The sequence below is a fragment of the Dipteris shenzhenensis genome, chromosome 5 (genome assembly GCF_047967505.1).
Source record: "Dipteris shenzhenensis isolate YYH24624 ecotype China chromosome 5, Dip_SZ_1.0, whole genome shotgun sequence".
Taxonomy (NCBI): domain Eukaryota; kingdom Viridiplantae; phylum Streptophyta; class Polypodiopsida; order Gleicheniales; family Dipteridaceae; genus Dipteris; species Dipteris shenzhenensis.
The window spans coordinates 21,097,099-21,117,568 of NC_141600.1; the positions used below are offsets into that span (position 1 = coordinate 21,097,099).

The following is a 20,470-nucleotide window of genomic DNA, read 5'->3' on the forward strand; positions in this document are numbered from 1 at the left end:
CTGCAATAAAAATCTCTATTCTTATATCATTCAGCTCTTTCATTGTGTTGGACTTGTTTTCTCCTTGTTCTTGCACATGATGTCAGAGCCCAAAACCCTGCTTTGGACGAACCCTCGGCTATGACATTCACTAATTCTATTTTCTAGCTTCATAGCCCTTGAGAAAGTCAAGCCCTATCTTGCTTATGTTAGAATTATTGGCATATTCTAGGCAGTGACCAATGTAATCCATAAGTGAGTTCGGGGCACCTTTCCCTCACTAGGAGGTTTTTCCCCCGAACCACAGTTAGTGGATTAGTTTGGTTTTGTCACTTGGACAAAACCATCTCCTCACTTGTACTCACCTCATCTCTTCTATTGCACACTACGTTTAGCTCTGTTGTCTTGCTTGCATGCTTTCTTGCTCCCTCCATTCTCACATTTGGTATCAGAGCAGGCAGCTCCCGGACCTATACCTTACCCACAAGCTCCTTCATTCCGTACAGCTCGTGCTCCTCCTGCTACATTCTGTCCGTACACCTGCAGCATTCCGTACAGTCGTTGTACATCCCATATAGTCCATACGATTGTACGGAACTACAGTGAGCATGCCCTTCCGTACCACCATCGCAAGTCTGCCGTACAAGCTCGCGAGTGTGGATGTTGCTCCGTACTGTTACCGTACAGCATCCATACTCACACATGACAGTGCCGTACAAAGTACTCTGTCCGTACATCGCCCGTACGATTATGTGCAACTGCCTATTTGTTGTCCGTACCGATGCTCCGTTGGTACAGCACCGCCATACAGTCTAGTCCGTACATACCGAATAACACTCAGACTGTCCATACAGCTGCCTTGCAGACAATGCATTCTTGTGAATTTTGCTCCGGCCAGTGAAATTTCGAGTGACGGGCCTTCTTTTGCAAGATTACTTTGCATGTTTCCTGTGCAGGTGCACTTTGCAGATAGCCATTGTTTGGCTTAGTTTTTGGGTGTTTGTTGCAAGCATTGTAGTCAAGTTGCAAAATCTGCTCCCAAAATTTGAGGCTTTTGGTTCTGCTTGCAATTTTGCAGACAAAATTTGGGGCTTTTGCAAATAATTGCAAAATTTGGGGCTTTTGGTCTATTTGCCCTATTTCAGTTGCAATTTCTTGCAGGAATTTGGGGCTTTTGCATTTTGGATGCAATTTGGCAGTGGACAGATCATTTGGGAGCTTTGCAACAAGCAGTTTTGGACTCAATTTGAGTCACATTGCACACATTTGCCACCTTTTCAGATTTTGGGCATTTGCAGAGCAATTTGTTGCATTTCAAGCCTTTGATAGGCTGTGACAGCTATTGGCATTTTGGGCAGATTTTTTGCAGACTTTGGTTGTGCTTCTTACATCCCAGGAAGGGATTTTACTTATCGAGTTTGCTGCATTTTTTAGTTGTCTAGCAGATATGGCTCAGAACAACTCCAATGAGGTGTTTGGAGTCCTAACACAAGAGGATAAGTTAGATGGCACCAACTACTCCTTGTGGAGTTTTATGGTTCGCAACATCTTTATTGGCAAACATCTTTGGGATTATGTCAATGGAGATGAATCAAGGCCAGAAACTGTGGCTGCACCTGTCACTCCCACTCAAGGTGGAGGCAGGGGTAGAGGTCAAGGTGCACGAGAAGTGATTGGAGCAGCAGCTGCTACTTTGGTGGCTCCCACAGCATAACAAAAAAGGTGGGATTCACGGGATGCACAAGCTCTTTCAGTTATTTATCTTTCTGTCAAGAGGTTATCATTCCTCACATTCAGTCATGCAAGACCTCGAAGGCAACTTGGGAGATTTCAGAGAGCATGTTTGCAGCAAGAAATGATGCCAGAGTCTCAAACCTGAAGAGAGAGCTATATCTCATACACACATGGATGAGGGAGATTCCATGAATGCTCACCTCACAAAACTTCAGGATTTGAGGGAGCAGTTGCTGAATATAGATGAGATTATTCCGGATTCAGAGATGATTATCACCACTCTGAATTCTCTTCCTGAATCTTATCGCGGTTTCCATACCTCGCTGAATTTGTCATTGAGGGGGGGTAGCAATCCTCTCTCTTTTCACGAGTTGGTAGGACTCGTCTTGCAGGAAGAGCAGACAAGAAAGAACGTGGCAACACGGGCTGGTGAGCATGCCATGCTTTCAAAGTTTAGGCCCAAAGGAAAAGGGCAACAAAAGCAACATGGAAATCAGCCCACACATCAGCATAAAGCTGATTCGGGACAGCCCTCTCATAAGGCTAAAGGTGATGCAGAGAAGCCTAAGAGGAAGGGCATTTGTCACTACTACAAGAAGCCTGGTCATTACATTGGTAAAGGCAAGAAGCGAATAGCTAAAGAGAAGAAAAAGGATTCGGGTTTGGGTGTCTCAGATGCATTAGCTCCTAATGCACATGATGGAGGAGATGTTACAGCCCACTTTGTGAAAGAGCATTATGCCTTTTTGTCTTGCATTTCAGATTTTCCACTGGCTAGTCAGGATACTAAAGCCACTCTTGAAGATGACCCGTATGCTTTCTTGACTTGCAGCTATGACCCTTCAAAGGATGCATGCTCTTTCAGTGTCAATGAGACAATGAACACTTGGTATTTTGATAGTGGTGCTTCTAAGCACATCACTTCTAGGAAGAGTCTTTTTGCATCTCTGTATGCACCACCCGCTAAAAAGAACATGTGCAAACAACTCTTCTTATTCAGTGTGTTGAGTGGGTGACATCATACTCACCTCCATGGATGGCACAGATTTCAGAATTACTGATGTTCTTTATGTGCCAAATATAATGAAGAATTTACTTTCAGTGTCCTCTCTGAATCGAGGAGGATTTCAGGTCATATTTGATGATGCTAAGTGTGCAGGCTGAGACAAAGAGAATGTATGCTTTGATGTTGTCTGGCACTTTGTACCGGGGTCTTTTTCAGCTTGACATTTATGAGAAAAGATCCAATCTTGCACTTTCAGTGAGCACTCCCACTGCTGAGATGCAGAATGCGGAGTTATGGCATTCAGATATGGGCACATGAGCTATGGCAGCTTGATGACACTTCAAAAGCATGCTATGGTTTATGCATTCAACTATAGAAAGATTTTTTAAGCTTAGGACCCACTTTTGTAACATACCTATTGTACAATCCTTTTTTGTGGCACTTTTAAAATTGTAACTGAATATGATACTTGATCCTTTGCACATATTTGAATTGTTTTTTAACTCTCTCTCTCTCTCTCTCTCTCTCTCATGTATTGATGAAAGAAAAAAAGAAATAATTATTTAAATCATAAAAAACACTAGCACTTATGTATCGCTTCCTAAAATGGTGCAAAGTAAAATTCCCTGCTTAGAAAGCACATTGTTGGCTTCTGCAAGAAGAGCAAGTGTTTAGGGTATGGAGTCACCTCCTCCTCATGCATGTGAGGGATGCATCCTTGGTAAGATGCATAGATTTTCTTTTAAAAACAATGGTGCAGTAAGAACTACTCGCAAATTACAGCTCATACACAGTTATATCTGCGGTCCCATGAGGACACCTGCTTTTGGTGGTTATCTCTATTATATTACATTCATAGATGGCTACACCAATTATACTTGGGTCTATGGCATGAAGAAAAAATCAGATGTGTTTATGCATGTCAAACACTTTAAAAATCTTGCGAGTGGCAAGATTGTAGAGACGATAGCCTTTTCTTTGTGCACTATACCCAACAAAGATACACTTAAGTGCCTTATCTAACAACTTATGTCGAAACTCCACAAGCACGTGGGCATATGCAACACAACCAAAAACTCGAAAGTGATCTACTAAAGGCTCTCTCCCATGCCAAGCCTCATAGGGAGTGGTTGTCTTCAAAGCCTTTATGGGAGCCCAATTCAAAACATAATTGGCACATATGAGGCCTTCTAGCCAAAACCTGTGAGGCAACTTCTTACTAGTAAGCATGCATCTATCCATCTCCATGAGAGTGCAATTTTTCTGCACAGCTTTGCCATTTCGTTGAGGTGTAAGCCTCACTGCAAGCTGATGTGTGATGTCTTTCTCCTTCAAAAATGCCTCAAATTCATGAGACATATAGTCCCCCCCTCTATTAGTACGAAGTGTCTGCACCTTGAGTCATGTCTCATTTTCAACCATGATTTTGTTCCTCCACAGGATGTGGATGAAGTTGTCAGGCAAGAGATTCAAGAGATACATGCAACCAAAACAGTTCCAAATTGGTTGCTACAGACTCTCAGGGAGAGTAGACTTGAGGCACATTTGCCTAGCAGGACTCGTAGTGCAATAAGGCATGCAAGGGGGGCTCTTTCTGTTGAGACAGCTTATGCAGGTACTCTTCTTGATGAAGAAGAACCTGACTCTTTTGAAGAAGCCAAGGATAATGTGCATTGGATGAATGCCATGCACAATGAATTACAGTCCATTGAGGATGTTATGGAATTGCCACCAGGGAAACATGCCATCGGTACCAAATGGGTTTTCAAAGTGAAATGGGTCCATTGAAAGGTACAAGGCACGACTGGTTGCCAAAGGCTATGCTCAGAAAAAGGGCATAGATTATGAGGAGACTTTTGCTCCTACATCCCGGATGACCACCATAAGGTCAATTATTGCCATGGCTGCAAATTTTGTTTGGAATGTCCATCAGTTGGACATAAAAACAGCTTTCCTTAATGGGGACTTGCAGGAAGAGGTTTATGTCAAACAACCTCCTGGCTTTGAACTTTCGGGCAATGCACTTCAAGTTTGCAAGCTGAATAAAGCTTTATATGGGCTGAAACAAGCCCCACGTGCATGGTATGCCAAGATTGATGCCTCCTGGCAAGTAAGGGGTTACACAATAGTCCCATGGAAAGCAACCTCTACATCAAGAAGGATGGGGGGGATATTTTGGTCATCATTCTTTATGTAAATGACATGCTGCTCACAGGGTCAAATGAGGAAATAATTGCAGATTTCAAGGTTGAATTGAAAGCTGAATTTGACATGACAGATTTGGGGATCCAATTCATACAAAACAAGCATGGCATTGTTATGTCTCAGTCCAAGTATGTGGAAAAGCTCTTGGATAGGTTCAACATGCAAGATTGTAAGCCTATAGCCACTCTCATGGAGCCGGGGCTAAAGCTTACTATGTATGATGCAGGTGAATCAGTGGATGCCACACTTCACAGTTAGGCTGTTGGATGCCTCATTTATTTGTGCAATACAAGGCCCGATATTCAGTATGCAATATCTCAAGTGAGCAGGTATATGCACAGCCCAAAGACAACACATTGGCAGGCTGTAAAACGTATCTTCCATTATTTGCAAGACATAATGTCTCATGGCTTGATGTTTCCCAGGGGGGGTGACTTGCAAATGCATGCTTACAGTGACTCAGATTGGGCTGGAGACTATGACACTAAGCAGTCCACTAGTGGTAATTGTTTCTTTTAGGGAAAAGCTTTCATTTCTTGGCTCATAAGAAACAATCTACGATGGCTACAATGGCTACTTCCTCATGTGAAGCTGAGTACAGGGCAGCTTTCACAACGACAGTTGAATGTGTTTGGCTGTGTCATTTGTTTGCTGATGTTCATCTCTTATTGGTGGGTCCTTCTCCAATTCTCACGGATAGTCAGGGTGCGATAGTAGTCGCAAATAATCCTGTGTTTCATGCTTGCACAAAGCACATTGAGGTTCATTATCATTATGTCAGAGAGAAGTTGCAAAAAAACACAAAATGGCAGTATTAAGTCCTAAGTACAACATAGTATAATATAGTCATGTCGATAGTTGACTATATATCAATCTCAGCATCATCGTCATCATCAACATCATCATAATCATCATCATCCTCATCATCAGCAGCAAGACATCAGGATGGATATGATATGATTGTATTAAAGTTCGTGGGTGACCCTTTAGGATCTATGGGATTGGCGGTCACTATCAACTAATAGTGATCCCTTACATCCATGAGAGAAAATATTACAAACTTGTCATTTATTGAGTACTTGTTGGGCTAGCTTGTGTGCTAGAACCAGTACCTTATTGCGATGTTCCAGAATCTCTTTCAAGTAGCTTCCTAACGTTTTGGCTGGCTTCAGTATTTTTTAGAGATCTGCTGTCCCCATATCCTTTTCTAATGTGTGCATAAGCTCTACATCTCAAAAGTACATGCTGTTGATTTTCTATTTCCCCCTGTAGGGCAGATTTTACAGGTTCTTTCCTCTCTGGGGATCCGGGGTCTTGCCCATCTACTCCTCTCTACCTCGAGATCATGTGAACTAGTTTCGATTTTGCAGATTAGATGCCTTTTAAATGTTGATATGTCTTCCCCAAGGTATTTCTGCATTTCATAGCTGCCCATTGAATTAATTTTCTGCTTATAGAACTGCATTTTTGTTCCCGGGTTTCAGCATTTTCTGTGTCACAATCTCCCGTATTTCACATGCATCTTCTGGTATATCAGCGGCTGTTATACCATGATTCCAAAAGTTTGTGTGAGACCCTTCAGGATCTATGGGACTGGTTATCACTATCGACTAATAGTGATCCCTTACATCTAGTGAGAGAAAATATTACAAACTTGTCATGTAGTGAGTGCTTGTTGGGCTAGCTTGTGTGCTAGTCCCAATACCTTGTTCTGGTGTTCCAAGTAGCTTTCTAGCTTTTTGGCTGGCTGCTCTCACAGATTTTTCAGATTATCTTTGCTGTCCCCATACCCTTCCTCCCCGTCACGCAGCACTTTCTACCCCGTTGAGTTCTTACTCCACCTACCATGATATACGCTTTGATCGCGATCACTCACCTACTTACTCTGCCCGTCTGTACATACTTCTCGCATACATTGACTTTATACCCCTATTAGAGGATCGTGCTGCCCTAGTCACCCGCTCACTACACGAGGCTGCTCTTCACGCCTTCCCCCACACCACCCGCTCCATCCGCCCACCACCACCTGGGACCGTACCCTATAATAGCTGGTACGATGATGAGTGTAAGGCTTTATGCCGTTAGCTCAGATTCAAAACCAAAAACAGTCTTCTGAGCGAAACCAGAGACACTACGCGAGTACCGTCGACTCGTACGCAAGAAGAAAATTGACTTTGTGCATCGGAATGAGGAGGGGCTACTAAACATTCTATTCGGTAACAACTCTAAGGACTTTTGGCGAAGATTTCTAGAGGGACGATCCCCCTCACCACTCACTAACACTTAGGTGTGGTTTGATTACGCACGCACACTCTATGATATCAAAAGTCAGCCAGTCCCCAACCTATCACACATGCCACGTCCCACATCCTGCACCCTCTTCACTAGGGGGGGGTAAAGAATGGTGTAATGAAACTTCATAATGGCCGAGCGAAGGATCATATGAGACTATGCACTGAGTTCATTGCATATGGGATTAACCTCCTAGTCCCGATCTTAGCAAAGATATTCAACGAAGCTGTTTGCTTGGGGTTTCCATGCACCTAGACCATTAATACTATCTCACCCATTCACAAGGCAGGGGATCCCATGAGCCCAGAGAACTACATGACCATTATGATTGGACATGTCATGTCCAAGATTTATGCATCAGTACTTGATTTTGAGGTCAGCAGATTTGCGGAGTATCGAGAACTTAGAGCAGTAGGACAGGCCGGTTTCAGGCGTGATCATGGGACCATGGATCACATTCTCATGCTCAGATGTATCATCGAGGAGGCGAGGGCACGAAGGTTGAGGGTTTACTGTTGCTTTGTGGATTTTCGCAAGACATTTGACATGGTTCCGAGAGCCCGCCTCATACGCCGCCTACAAGATTTGGGTTACGACCAGGAGATCATTTGGGCTGTCATGGCACTTTATGAGCGAGTTTCAGGCAGAGTCCGGACAGTATCTGGATGGACGAACAAGATCATGAGCACTATCGGGGTCAAACAAGGGTGTCCATTATCACCTACCTTGTTTGGCCTCTACATTGACGAGCTCGAGACAGTGATGCAGACACAAGTGAGGTAGGTTACTCTCTCGCGAGCACGCTGATCCAAATATTGCTTTATGCAGATGACGTGGCTCTCTTGTCTTCCTCAACAGAGAGACTCCACAGACACCTTGACGCACTATAGTCCTTTTGTGAGTGTCATGATTTGAAGGTCAACTTGGGTAAAACCAAGGTTATTATCTTCAATACGTCTCGAGCCGTCATGCACCAGGAGCAATTCGCATTTGATGGGTCCCCTGTTGAGGTAGTTTCATCATACACTTATCTTGGGGTCGTCTTTTTCGGACCCATCTTCACTATGAGACCCGTGATGCATGCACATCTGAGTAGAGGATATGCTTCATTGGCTAGACTAGAGAGAGTGTGCTTTCGCTCTCACTTTCAGGATCCACGGACCAAAGGGTTGTTTTTGGACTCCTCGATCCGCCCAGCAGGGATGTATGGCAGTCCATGCTGGGGGCCAGACTTATCAATACAGAGTGGGTCAGGGTGGAGTGGCTACAGGTTCTCATGTTATCACGGATGATCTGTGATAAGCCATCCCTTCCTCACGAGATTATTCGGGCAGAGTTTGCATTACAGCTAGATGCTGCATTTCAGGTCATCACGTATCTGTACCGAGTCAGGGAGTATGGGGATTACACCTCTGGGCGTAGTAGGATACGATGGCTAGCACTGTCCTCTTCAATGGCACTAGCAGCAGGGGGAGACCAGAGGTGCCGGTATGCACGCACAGAGAGATGGTTTGAGGGACTAGGGCTCCACATGGACAGACTACCTTCATTCGAGTACAACATGGATGCTAAGTTCTCTCCCCTCCTATCACACGAGATCAACCAGGTTATCCGTGAGGATCTACTACAGCTACACACATTCCGGACTTGGTTGGGCCCGAGTGATCTTCCAATGAAGATGGGCTTCTACAGAGATCACTTCTTACATATCACAGCGGAGGGTTTCATTGATCCACCAGGATACACGCAGATGCTCGTTTAGTAGCCCCACTACCACAGCTCATTGTATTAGGTTTTTCACACTCTCATAGACCCATCGGTCTTCCGAAGACTTTAATAAACTTTCTTTCTTTCTTTCCCATCGCCTAGCCTCTCCTCTCCCTCCCGTCTCTTGTCGCCTAGCCCCTCAACCTCCCGTAGCCTAGCCTCTCCATTGTCTATCCTAATCTAGCAGCAGCACACACACAAGCAAAGCCAACGGGGCCAACAGGGCGTGCACACACAAAGCAACACGGCCAGCGGGCAAGGCGGGCACACATACACAAGGCGGACCCAAAAGAAAGTCACGGCGCCTAGGTCTCCAGTGTAGCGTAGGGTGGGGCCCAAACAGTAGCCCACTCTCAACCCCAAGCTGAGCTGAGCCCCGGGCTCAATCTGGAGTGTTAGAGATAGCAAAGGGGCCTGCAAACTATTCACAGGCCATCATGGAGCTCTCAAAGGCCTTCATGGAAAAGAAGCCTGTTATCTCAATCCCAACCTCGACCCCTACAACGAAGAAATTGTATTTTGCTGCAATTACCGGTTTTGCCCCAACTCCCTCTCCTTACGCTTTGAACTATCAAAGGCAACGAAGCAAACTCACAGGCTTGAATCTAGAGGAACAAGTTTACTATTTACAGCAAGAACTCAAAGAGGATAAGGCCCGACTCGCCTCTGGAAAGTTTATGGAAAACAAAGGAAAAGAAAATCATACAAGAAGTTTTGCAGATACAAAGTGAAGCAGCGCTCACACCAAAACTGGTTACCAAAATCAAGGACTTAGTTACCACTCAGGTCAAATAAATTAAACAGGAAATTACAGCAAAGATGGACAACAAAATCAATACATGTGATGTCTATGAAGAAGTACAAGAATAGGAAAGAAGAGCTAATAATACCCCGATACTCTGAATAGGAGGATTACCAGGGCTTGTTAAAGCGCATGGACCGAGCTCTCCTATGGACTAATCTACTCTAATGACAACACTAATCTAAGGTGGATGAATCCTAAGATTGATCATGATCTATAGCTCAAGTCAATTAGGTTCCAAGGTAGATTAGCTTGGACTCATAAAGAGAATCTTGAGATAGTGCAAAGTGCTTCATTGATATTACTTCAAATGAACCTCCCCTTTATAGAAGTGGGTACTTACATCCATATGCATGCTCACATGTGGGATATCTCCTCCATGCCATGTGGTAGCTTGCCCTTTACTCATACCTTTGCTCTACATGTGCTCATGGCACCACAACTCTCAACACCTCCCCTTGGTGCCATGATCCTTTGGCTACTGAAGGTGGTCAAATGTGAGTTACAAGATCAAATCCTCCCCTGGGTGCTTACATGGCTACTCTCAAGTGGTCAGGTGATCAGGTTTGATTACAAAAATATAGGATAGAGGTGGAAAGGCTTTTGCTTATCAGTACATGTTGTTCTTGTCATTCTACTCATGGCTTGATGATGACGCCACATAGTTGACCTGCGGGTTCTACAATCTGCAATCTTCTTCCTTGTGTCCCAGCTTCTTGCAATGGTGACACTTTGGTTTGTTCTTCAATCTGCAGTCACTTTGATAGTGACCCATCCTTCCGCGATGGTAGCACTTCGTTGATGTTTTACTAAACAGTGCTTCTTCTTCATTATAGCTATTGCATGTCAATGTCGATGTCGATGTCGATGTCGATGCCTTCAACTCTCTTTCTTTTTCAAGAAGAGAAGATACACATTCCTCAAACTTTGGATCTGGTAAATCCTTCAAAGTGGTTGTCAATGCACGGTACTCTGCAGGCATGCTTTAAAGGAGAATTGCCAGTGCATCTTTTTCCCCTACTTTGCATTTATGCCTTCTAGTTAGGTCATAATGCTCTTGATTTTGTTGACAAATTGTGCCATGGATTCATTGAAGCTCATGTGCAAACCATAGAATGCAATCTTAAGATGGATTTCTTGGTTTTTGGCTTTTGCACCAAACACTGTGTTCAACTCATCCCATGCATCTTTGGCATGATCCTAAGAGTCTATATGATGAATTATGTTTGGACCCAAGTGCAAACCAATGAGTGATAGTGCTGCTTCGTCTTTTTCCTTCCAAGCATCATTTTGTGTAGTGGGTATGTCTTCTTTTACAGTCTTCCAAAGCTTTTGATGCATCAAGAGATACCTCATCTGTGTAGACCAGGTGTGAGATCCTTCCCCAGTGAACTTCTCAAAACAGTTGGGGTGCGTATTGCCATTGCAAAGGTCTTACCAGTTGAAGATACTTTCAAATCTGGCAGTGTCTAATTGCATACAAAAAATCTGAGTTGACAGGCGTGTAGAACTCGAAAAACCGGTTATTTTTTCTTTTAGAGCATGTGCGAATTCTTCCTAGATTGCAAGTTACGCCTTGTCGAAGTTTCTGTGAAGAAGAGAAGGCCTTTGCTAATGTGGCACAGGGATTCACATGCAAAATTCCATACTTTGCTTAGCAAGGATTACTGTGTGCTTAGGTGGCATGATAATGTGGCATTAACCTAATCTTAAGCCTTTACCCATGGTTTAACTTAACCACAATTAGGTTGACTAACTTTTTGCCACGTGGCAAACAATTAACCACTCCCAAAACCAGGGTTAACTAACCTTACCCGAGTAAAATTCTATCTTGCCACGTGTCTCTGGCAACGGCTACCACATGTCCTAGGGTCTCACCTTATGGAGAAAACAGAGAAGAAGCTTTGAAGCTTCTCTGGAATGGCGACAACGCGGAGCCGTGCGGGCTGTGAACGTGGATGCGCTGGTCCCCTGTGTGCGTTGCTGCTGTAAGGGCCTTAGATGCAGGAGCCAACTGGATGGAGCTGTAGGTCTGGAGAAGGCGTTGGAAGAGCTAGAGTGCTGTTGTAGGAGGAGGAGTACTTGAAGGCGCTGGCTGTTTACAAGGAGACAGAGCATGCAGTGGGAGCCCTGGGCTGCCCGTCGTGCTGGCGTAGCTAAAGCGATGGAGATGGAGCTTGTCGTCCCGTCTGAGGAGTCATTGAGGAAGCTCTGTTGCAAGGGCGCGGTTGTTGGAGCTTGCCCGTTGCAGTGCTAGAGCGCTGCGTGATGCGCAGGAGGGCTCTGGTCGTGGACAAAGCAATAGAGCTGAAGCTAAGTGCTTCAGTCTGTGCGCTGCAATAGAGTAGTCGAGTCGTAGGCTATGGCAGCCGTGGAGAGCTCTATTTGTTAGGTCGTTGCATAGGGCGTTAGATTGAATAGATCGGGCCTTCGAGGTCGTGTAGGAGCTTAATGGAGGGCTGCTCATTAGCCCGTGAAGCCTAAGCCTTTCTCTCAAAGATCCTTTCTCTCTCAGAGAACAAGAACAGACAGATTTCTCTAACTAAGAATACCTCTCTCTCACAAGAAGTTCTCATACAAAGAACCTTTCTCTCTCTGAATGGGAAGATGGAAATCCCACAAACTGAAATCTCTCAAATTCTCTCAAGCAATTCCCTCAACGCAACAGAAGGAATCACTGGACGGAAATCTCTTCCATCAACGGAATGAAAGGATGGAAACACTCAATCTCTCAATCTCTCGATCTCTCGATCTCTCTCATGCTCTCATGGATCGCAATGCCTCAACGGAAGGCAAGGGAGCTCTCATACCATGTTAAGGCGCATGGACCGAGCTCTCCTATGGACTAATCTACTCCAATGACAACACCAATCTAAGGTGGATGAATCCTAAGATTGATCATGATCTATAACTCAAGTCATTTAGGTTCCAAGATAGATTAGCTTGGACTCATAAAGAGAATCTTGAGATAGTGCAAAGTGCTTCATTGATATTACTTCAAATGAACCTCCCTTTTATAGGAGTGGGTACTTACATCCATATGCATGCTCACATATGGGATATCTCCTCCATCCCATGTGGCAGCTTGCCCTTTACTCATACCTTTGCTCTACATGTGCTCATGGCACCACAACTCTCAACAGGGCTGGCAGGATGGGAGCATGGCAAAAAAGCTTGAGCATGTCACAAAAGTAATCCCCCAAATTGAATGGGACTCAAAAGATATGGTTTGTGTCCTCCAACAAGGGACACAAACCAAATTAATTCTAAAGGACAAGATAGCAAGAAGCAAAGTTCTTAAGCAAACCAACGAATTAAGAGGTACCAAGATATGGATCTTAGAGGAGCTCACCCCGATTCAACTCAAGATGAAAGCCACAGAATTAGCTAAAGTGAAGGAAGCTCGCAAGGAAGGTAAATGGGCTGTTTACAGAGATGGAAAATCACTCGTTAGAGACGTCAAATTCAAACCCAAAGACCCTCAGTCTTAAACTATGTAATGAAGGCCAACTTTATCACAGTACTAGAATCTAGATGTGTGCTATAATAACCTCGAGCTGAGATGCCATGTGCACTCCTTGACCCTCTGGTTTATCCAGATGCTGTAAGTCACTCTTTTTTGGTGTGTGCTTTTGTCCCATAGACCTGTGAGGTCTTCTGAGGACGTTAATCTCTCTCTCTCTCTCTCTCTCTCTCTCTCTCTCTCTCTCTCTCCCCCCCCCCCCGTTGGCATGTTAGCAGCTCCTGTTGGGGGCCAGACTTGTCGGATACAAAGTGGGCTCGTGTGGAGCTGCTACACGTTCTCATGTTATCACGGATGATTCGCGGTAAGCCATCCGTTCCTCACCAGATAATTCAGGCTGAGTTTGGGTCATCCCCATTACAGCTAGATGCTGCATTTCAGGTCATCACGTATCTGTACCGAGTCACGGAGTACGAGGATTACACTTCTGGGCGCAGCAGGCTAGCATTGTCCTCTTCTATGGCACTGTTCAGTAGGAGGGGACCAGACATGCTAGTATGCATGCACAGAGAGATGGTTTGAGCGACTGGGGCTCCACATGGATAGACTCCATCCCTTCTAGTACAGCATGGACGCTCCGTTTTCTCCCCTCTTATGACACGAGGTCAACCACGTTATCCGTGAGGATCTCTTACACCTACAAACATTCTGGACCTGGTTGGAACCGAGTGAACTCCCAGTGAAGCTTAGCTTCTACAAAGATCACTGCTTACATATCACAGAGGAGGGTTTCATTGACCCCTTTGTATCGAGAAAGAAAGAAAGAAAGAAAGTTTATTCAAGTCTTCGGAAGACCAATGGGTCTATGCACCTTATGTGACATGCAGGAGGCTAAGACGAAGGAGCACTTCATCTTCAGGTGTCTTGTTTACTATGAGATCTGAGGGCGTTTCTACTGCCTCTTCATAGATAGCTATGGGATTTTGGCCCGATTCCTCTCCTACCCAGACCAGAGGGGTTTTGGCAGGCTTCATTCATGAGGTACTCAGACACCGCAAGAGGATACTTCTAGCACGGAGACAAGAGCAAACTTCTTCCTTGGTTGATGCTCTATCACGGAGTTTTTTCAGCCAGATCACATGGACCCCCACGAGACGAGGCCTCGACATGACCGTGGCCAAGAGCCAGTGACCCGACAGCTCAGACAAAGGGCTGACACGCAGATTACACTTGGGGATATCCCCTCCCTGTTTAGAATCGGAGCCCGCCGACCGACAGGGGTTACTCTAGCCCTTGTTAGGTACAAAGCTATGACCAGGAGACATGCCAGGGCCGCACCCGTGAGTGGCCGACAGCACTCTATTGCCGATTACATGCCTCCATTGCCTCATCCACCCTGATGTCCTGATGATGATGATGATGAGATGGATATATAGTCGATCACCGACATGACTATGTTGTACTTAGTACTTAGTACTACCATTCTGCATTTTGCATTGGTGTAGATGCTCGTTTAGTAGCTCCACCACCACAGCTCGTTTGTACCAGGATTTTCACAGTCTCATAGACCTCACCAGCGCCTCCGACACCCTTGTCTCAGTGGTACAGGACGCTTCTATCATATCTTTTCCCACGACCCGATCCAGAGATGGGAAGATGCCTCAGAACCCTTGGTTCGACGACGAGTGCAGAGAGGAGAGAGCCCACTTCACGCAGCAGCAAACTTTGAGTCATCTGATGCCACCTGAAGCACACAGGATCTATCGACAGCTGACGTGTCGTAAGAGACGGGCTTTCCTCACACATAGGATGGATGAGATTGTCAGATTGTTCCAAGAAGGAGACCCGACCACTGGATGGGGATTTCTATCAGAAGGGAAGCCAAGCAGACTTTGGCATGAAAGATTCGGCCACATCGGATTTGCAGTGCTGAAGGAGATGCAGAAGCAAGGTATGGTTGCTCACTTACCTGCAGTCACACAAATCAAAGAACCATGTGAAGCTTCCATGATGGGCAAGCAACAGAGAAAGGCATTCCCACAAGAAAGCAAGAATAGAGCAAACGCTCCTCTAGAGTTGGAGCATGTTGACTTGTGCGGTAAGATGCCTACACAGGCCTTGGGGGAATCTTCCTATTTTTTATTGATTGTCAATGACTATAGTAGAATGGCTACAGCAGAATGGCTACAGCTTGTTGAAAATGAAACAAGGAGAAAAGTGAAGAAAATCAGATCGGATGGTGGTGGTGAGTTTGTTTCTACAGAGTTTGGAGATTTTTGCAAGAGCAAAGGGATCAAGCGACAAACGAGGACACCACATACACCTCAGCAAAATTCGGTTGTTGAACGCCGAATGCAGACCACAGTGGAGATGGGGAGGTGTTTGTTGAAAGTTGCTGGACTGCCAAACCGCTTTTGGGCTGAGGCTATCAATTCTATGGTTTACATCCTTAATCGCAGCTATACAAAGGCACTCAAAGGTAAAACACCACGAGGCTTACAGCAGTAAGAAGCCATCCGTCTCCCACTTCAGAACGTTTGGGTGTGAATGCTATGCGCATGTACCAGACAAAGAGAAGAAGAAGAAGAAGAAAAATATATTATCGTCCTCTGAAGACCCAAAAATCGGCCTATGGGACCTGAGCAATACAAAATCCTCGTACACAAAGACTCCTCCCTTGGAGGGGAGGGTATTAAGAGAAACTACCTTTATGTCTTAGGTGAGTTCCTGTGCTTGAAAAGCTACAACCAAAAAGCACCAAATGTAGCTTCTTAGGCTATTGTGATGAGAAGAAAGCCTATAAGTTGTATGACCAAGAAGAGCACCATCCCCATTGCCGCCTCCATCTCGAGCTTTAAGCCTCAATTCCTCCTCCATAAGTAAAGCACAGAACTCCTTCATTAAACTTCTCAGCTACGAGTTGATTCTCTAGTTTCTGGATCCTTGTCTGATTCCGTGTCTCATACTGACTCTTCAATATGTTCCAGGCCACAGTTGCCTTAGATGTATGCTGAATCAAGGTCAAAACACTATCAGTAGTACTTGTGACCAAGGTACACACAGCATCTACATTCATGCATTTCCAAGCTCGTAGAAGGTCGGCATTAGGAGGTATCGTACTCCCCGAATTTGCTGGGTCGGGGGTTCCTTGTGGTTCTAGGTCAGTCCCTAGTACTGTCTCTAGAAGCTCATATGAATCTAGAATAGCAGTAATTTTAAACTTCCACAGAGTGTAGTTCGTACCATCTAGCTTGCCTTCAGTGAAGGCTGGTGGGCGAATCCTCAACGCCTAGATTGTTGGTGTAGCAGTAGCTGCTGAACTTGAGCCGCTTCCTGTTGCCATCACGCTGTATGCTGTTGAAGCCCTCGCCTCTCTTCTATTCTTCGATCCTTAGAGCCGCATGGGCTCTGTATGCTGTTGAAGCCCTCGCCTCAGCCCCTTGTGGCTTGTATGAGTTTTTCTCTTTGGTGTCACTTTGTCCCATAGGCCCAAAAGGCCTTTTGTGGACGTTAATCTCTCTCTCTCTCTCTCTCTCTCTCTCTCTCCGTTAATCTCTCTCTCTCTCTCCCTCTCTCTCTCTCTCTCTCCGACTGATTAGAGAGCAGCAGGTGGCAACTAGACCACAGGACACAAAGGTTGACCACACACAATGGCATTTCACAGATTTTTATGCTTAGGAGTCAGCTCCAGGACATAGTGGGGTGGAGGAGGAGCTAGCTGATATGCGGGCAGTCTGGATTACCGAGAGGAGGATACAGAGGCCACCCGCGACACGGAGAGCGACTAGAGCAAAGTCTATTGAGGTCCAACCTATCACAGCTTTCCTCAAAGGAGACCGCCCGAGACGAAGAGTCACTCTGAACATAGCTCAGCGGGTTCAAAGATCAAGGAGACCACGTCCCCCTCCGCCACCACAGCGTGAGACAGCCCTACAAATGCAGATCCGAGATATGTTCACCACTCATACACAGGCACCACAATACCGTATTTCCGCTTCTGAGTTCCAGCCCCCCTCGCCTGGCTCCCGGTCTCGACAGTTCCCTCCTGGTCACGAACTACAGATTGTGGTCACGACGGCTCCCTCCTGCAGCCCCATGTTGGTCCGCATTCTGGGGTGCGCCATTGCGCCCTACTGTGGCCCTTGTGCCTACAAGCCCCGTGCTCAAGCCTCAGCCCCGTGAGCCACTGTGCCATTTGCGCCAGGGCTCTATAGGCCTTGTCCCGGGGGCTGCACCTATAGGCCTTTGCGCCTAGGCCTTTGTTAGCTGCATGGATGCTCTCAGCTCCCACCTAGGACCTGCAAGAAACAGGGAAGCCCAAGAAGATCAAGACCCAAACCAAGAAAAAGGCAAAAAACGTACCATTGAAATGGGAAAAAGGAAGGAAAAGCAGCAAGCGTGAAGACCACTTCGGGCTGTGAGACAAGAATGTGAGAGAAACAATTTCTGCAGTTCTGCGTTTTCTACTGATAAACAGACCACCAAATGGGAACAATGGGCAAGAAAACAAGAGGTGAAAAGTAGTGAACGTATGGTGTCATTTGGACTAAGGTGGAGAAGGTGGAGGACAAAAATATCAAGGCATGCATATCAACAGTCAAAGAGGTATGCAACATGCAAGCCGCTGAGATTGAATGCCTATAGAAGAAGCCAGGAGAAACCAAAAAAGATGAGCTCTCAAACCTGCGTGCCCAAATGCAAGATGACATGAAGAGATGGCAAGGAGATGCAAACAAAATGGGCAAAGGGTATGGCTCGAATTGTGGACAAGAAAACCAGCTCTCAACATTGGAAGCTCAAGTTGCTACTCTCAAAGATGAGAACGAGAAGCTGAAGGCAGGTGCACATTGGGAGGAAGGAGAGCGTCAGCCACCCCTAAAAGAGGAGCTGAATATCATCAAAGAGCAAATGAAGAAACTCAAGGATGCAAAGGGGACTTCAGCAGAGGGATGCAAAATCATGGAGAAGCTGAGATTTGAGAATCAGCAACTCAAAAAATAAATAGCAGTTTTGCAGACAATTATGCAGGGGAAACATGCCAAGTTTATGCAGCAAATCACAAAGGGGAAGGCAGATATGCTTGCATGGAAAGATGTACTAAAAAAAGGCACAGTAGCACCCAAAACCCTCATGTCAGATGCCCAAGCTCTATTTGCCAAGATGGGAGTCAACCTCACCTTGAATCAGCTTGGAGGGTGGGTAAGGTAGAGGCACCGACAAGGCCCATGGTAGTGAAATTCTGGATAGCCGCAGATAGATCCACCCTCATGAGCATGATGGCAACACTGAAGGGCACCAGGATTTTCTTGGATGATGACCACACACTCCTACAGCAAGAGCATAGGAGGGAAGGGATGGTGCGAGTTATCAGCAAGGGAAATGGGCAGCCTACAGAGGCACAAGGTAATTATCCGTGAGGGCAGAAAGAGGAGAGAGGGAAGGAGAGAAGGGGAGGAGAAAGAAGGGGAAATTATGACGGTGTCCAGCGCGAGTCCCCCAAATGATGGCCATCTCTGATGTGACCATTATAGATGATGAGGTTATGGATTGTTCTGAACTCAGTAAATGTCACCCATAGCCTGTTAGATGTGAGGCATCTGTGGAGTGTCTCAGATCTCGGGCTTTGCTGCATCTAGCTCTGGAACCATGTGGGGATCTCTCTTATGTGAAATCGAGCAGACCCACTTGTCTCTCTCATGTCCGTGCATTGAAGTCCCCCCAAAAAGAGGGTGTCTCCCAACCTAGAGAACTCTGTGATGTCGTCATGTATCGTCTCATATGGGCTGTGTCCCTCTGTAGTGACCTCACGTGCATATGATGATGTGTCTGGGGGGAAGTAGCACAATACAATGAAGATTGGTCGGGCATCTGGAAGCTGGACTCGTATCCACACATGGCGTGCATGCTCCTCTCTTCGTACCACACATATGAGTGGTCTCAGGTGTGTTTTGAAAGGGCAGCCACGCCTTCAGAGCCTCGTACCCCACTCTCTCTCTTGAATTCCTTCCTATGAGCTGACTCCCATGTGTATCCTGTCACTGTGGGCAGCCCTCTCTCTAGACTCTCATGTGTCTTGGTGTAGAAGATAATGTCTCGATCTATGTATGTCTCCAAGAAGCCCCCCAAGCCAAACCAAAGGGTACCATTACAATTCTACACTACCATTCTCAGCTTGCTTTGTGCACTCATCCCCTACTTGTTTCTCACATGGCAAGGGAACAAGTACAGTGGACAGAGTACTGGGCCCATTAGCCTGTACGTCGCGGATACACAACCTCATTGTAACCCCTGGCCCACTCGGAGCTGACCACTCATACTTGGCCTTCCGTATCTCTGCTACTATGCCAACCATGGGGAGAGCCCCTCCCACGCTTACCCCTACCCAAATCCACTTTGACCGTGCCCTCGACTCAGTAAATGTGAGTCACTTAGCTAGAAAGCTTCAAGCCCTACTCAGCTCCGATTATATAGATCTCGCCCACACCTCGTACACCATGCCGATGACATAGTCCTCATATCATCTTCAGCGGAGGGGTTGCAGAGACACCTTGAGGCCCTAGAGGTTTTCTACACACACAGAGACCTGACAGTCAACCTTGGGAAGACCAAGGTTATGATCTTCAACACCTCACACGCAATGCTTCACCAACATAGCTTCGCTTACCAAGGTGAGCCAATGGAGATAGTGCAGTCCTACACATACTTGGGAGCAGTCTTCATAGGACCCATCTTCACGATGACTCAACCAACCACGGCACGACTCACACGGGGGCGGAGTGCTTTGGCCCGACTAGAGAGACAGTGTTTCCAGACACATTTTTGGGATCCACCGACAAAGAACTGGCTCTTCAACACTTTAGTGCAGCCGACTACCATGTATGTAGCAACCTTCTAGGGGGGGATCTCCTGAGGATAGAGTGGAGGAGATTTGAGCAGCTACAAGTGACTATGGGGTCTAGGATGATTCGGAGTAAGCCCTCAATCCCACAATAAGATAGTACAGGCAGAGTTGGCCATGACACCTCTCCCAGTTGATGCCATCTTTCAAACAGTGACATTCATTCACAAAGTTTGGGACTTACCTCACTGGAGACTGCCGAGGCTGGCCTTAGAGCCATCCAAACGACTAGCAGAGAGTGGGGCAAGCACATGGTATGCACGTATATCCGCATGGTAGCAATTTAAGAGAGAAAGCAAGGTTTTTTCAACATACATCTTCCTC

At 46.0% G+C, this 20,470-nt stretch overlaps 1 protein-coding gene across 1 annotated transcript in view; it reads right to left on the bottom strand.

Annotated features, from left to right (window-relative positions):
- PDIL5-3 (PDI-like 5-3) overlaps positions 1-20,470 on the bottom strand; it is a 140,178-nt gene that overhangs the window by 79,986 nt on the left and 39,722 nt on the right. The window lies entirely within an intron of this gene.